The sequence below is a fragment of the Panthera tigris genome, chromosome D1 (assembly GCF_018350195.1).
Source record: "Panthera tigris isolate Pti1 chromosome D1, P.tigris_Pti1_mat1.1, whole genome shotgun sequence".
NCBI lineage: Eukaryota > Metazoa > Chordata > Mammalia > Carnivora > Felidae > Panthera > Panthera tigris.
The window spans coordinates 7,058,690-7,062,040 of NC_056669.1; positions in this window are offsets into that span (position 1 = coordinate 7,058,690).

Consider the following 3,351-nt stretch of genomic DNA (forward strand, 5'->3'; position numbering starts at 1 on the left):
CGAGCTTCCCTCCTCCACCACCACCCCCGGCCCCGCCTCCGTCTCCAGCGTATCCAAAACGAAAAAAATGTGAGGCTAGTTGAACCTGTTAGCTCTCGCTGCGATTGTTAAAGGCTTTGAGGCAAAGCATTTTGAAAGGGAAACCACAGTGCATTTCCGCGATTTGGGGCTAAACTTATTATAAAGCCTGGTCACTGCCACCAAGGGCTTTAAGGACGTGGGAGAAATACACAAAAGCTTTCATATGTAAGTAATTTATTCATTTGTAAATAAGAAAACTGATCCTTCTAGCGATTTGGCATCTAGTGCTCAGGATCAAAAAGTGACACGTGATTGTAATCTAATGAGATTTCTAAATGTAAGCTCTTTAGCTGGTAAATCCTAAACCAGTTTTATTTTTTTAATTGAGGTATAATTGACATATACATTAGTTTCAGGTGTACAACATAATGATTTCGTACGTGTATATATTTATTGCTAAGTGATCACTACAGTAAGTTGTGTATAACTTACTAAACCAGTATAACAACTAAACCAGTATAATGACGACCTAAACTGTCTAAGACATTGCACTTCTTGTTATTTTAACCTGGAATCAGAAAAATAATGGTGTCAAGCCCAAATTTCTTTCCCCCTAATATTAGGGAAATCCCACTAGGGACTGAGTGGTGGTGATATAAATTTGGGTTCATTCACTCATAAAGACACAATAAAATTATAATTAGACCAACCCAGTTGCAGAAATACCAGGGCTATAGGTTGTTACAATCTTTTTTTTTTTTTTTTTAATATTTACTTATTTTTGAGAGAGGGAGAGGGAGAGGGAGAGAGAGAAGGGGTGAGGGGAAGAGAGAGAGAGGGAGACACAGAATCTGAAACAGGCTCCAGGCTCCCAGCTGTCAGCACAGAGCCCAAGGCAGGGCTCCGATAACTCTTGACCTGAGCCTAAGTCGTCGTTTAACTGACTGAGCCACCCAGGCGCCCCACTTTCTTCAAAACAAAAGTTGTCTTTTTCAAAATATTATTTAGAAAATTTACTTTATTTAAAAGTGTATAAAATATGTCCCATGATACAAAATTCTAGACATAGTAGACTTAAAAACAGCAAAATGGAAAATATAAATATCCATTTTCTTATATATATCTTTTGTGCACTTACAGTCTTTTCCTAGGTTTACATTTTTCTTTATTTTATAGTCTAATTCATACTTGCAGTAAAAACAAATATCATAGACAGGTATATAGCAAAAAGTAAAAATTCCCTTCTCTCCGTCCCTTCAGATATTGGTAAATAAAATCTTTCCAAACTTTCAACCATACAAACATATTTTTGTTTTTTACATTCATGGTTTCACATTATACATGCTGTTCTGTAACTTACTTTTTCCACTGAATACTGTAACGGAAATCTTTCATGATAGTATGTTTAGAGACACTTCATTCTTTTTAATGGTTGTATTATATTCCTTTATATATCATTATCTACTTGGCCAGTTCCTTCATGAAGGCTATTCAAGGTGTTTCCGACATTTTACTAATAAAAACGGTGCTGCAACAAATACCCTGGCAGCTTATTTAGACAAATGCACTTACTATATTTACTTGCACATCCTTACAATCCTCTTCTTTGAAATATCAGATTTTTTAAATGACAGTTGAAGTATTAAAAATGACTAATGGATTATGTGGGTAATGTGTGAATTCGAAGGGAAAAATCATGGTTTTAGTAAAACTACTTTATTAGGTTATATTCATGTCAACAAACCAGAAAACCATTTAAGCTAACTTTGAGGGCTCCACTTAATTTCTTAACTACATCCTCTCTGTTCCATGCTCAGAGGCTGCCTGATGTATCTCAGTTCACTTTTCACTCTCAGTCTTGTTTGGCAGCTGGTGATAGATATTTAAAAAATTTAAGATGTTTTGAACAAGATGCCATCAGCCACAAGGAAGGAGCAGGGGTTGGTGGGCAGGGAGGTATGAGGGAGGGCAAATTTTCTTTCCATAATCTCGGCCTTGACAAACCCCAAACTCCGGGTACAATATATACAGGACATGGATTCATTAGGTTATGGTCCCAGTACAGCTTGCCCTGTGACCGTGTACTTGGGAACAACTGGTGGGTATTGGTTTTCCTTGGATACTTGGCTTTGGTTACACTGCTCTTAAATATGGTTTTGCTTTTTGTCTTCTGTGTTCTTATTGACCTTCAGAAAAAGATATGACTACTTTAAAGTGGTTACATTACAGTGCTTTCCAGATTAAGTAAATATTTCAATGAGAGGAGTCAATATTTTTAGATTGGGAGGGTAGATAGCTCTTGCTTTGGGGAAGTGCTCATTAGTGACATGACCAATGACTCTTGGATGGGTGGTTTTACAAGGAGTGTGTAACGAAGTTCTGGGCGTTAAGTCTTAAGTCTTGACCCCATCCAAAAAAAGGCGAAGAAAATTTCAAAGTTTTTCTCTTGGCAGTGCAAAACCACTGCAACAGCAAGGATGCATTCAGGATGTTTGCCTTTCTTGTCAGCATATTAGTGAATTCCCAAAATACCAGGCTTATTACTGTTGCTTCTGGCAGATGTTTTCAAGTATCCTTTTATAGATTAAAAAAAAAGTAAAGATCCCCACCTGACTATCGTTATCTTCCCTCTATCCAATAGATAGATAATGAATGGTTCCCATAGGATGTTCTCATGTACTTTAATAACTGTGTTGTCCTTGCTGGGTGTCCCACCCAGGTAGATTGGAAATTACTAGCTTACGACACAATTTCTCCTTAATTTTGTCCCAGGCTTCGGTAAAACTTAGCTAAAAAGATCCAAGTGAGCTTTAAGACAATACTGCCTCCCTAGTCTCCAAGCTACCTTTAATAAGGGAACCATCTTCTCCTCCCTTAACTGTTCTTATCAGACCTTCCAGGAGGAGGCTTGCCATTACTGAATGCCAAAAGCAGCCTGCAGGAGAAGAAATTACGCACTGAGACCGAAGGACCCTGCACAAGCATTTCTTCTTCATAACTGGAAGAGGAGGAGGGAAAGTGAACAAGGGGCAGGAACACACCAAGAAATATGGCGCCAACAGTTTCCTAGAGAGTGATATTTGGGCAAGCCTATCTACTATGACCTACGAGTTTTCTTTTTAAAAAAACAAACTGATGCCGATGATAGCGGTTTTTACACAAAAGAAAATAATACTCAAAGACACATGTAATGCTGGCTCTCCTACTGCTCTATCCATGCACGTTAAGTCTCCTGAACTGGGCTCGACACAGGGTGGCCTCTACCTGAATGATCTGAATGCTTGCAGACAACTCCTCGGCCACACACGCAGGTCTGTGAATGTGAGCTGA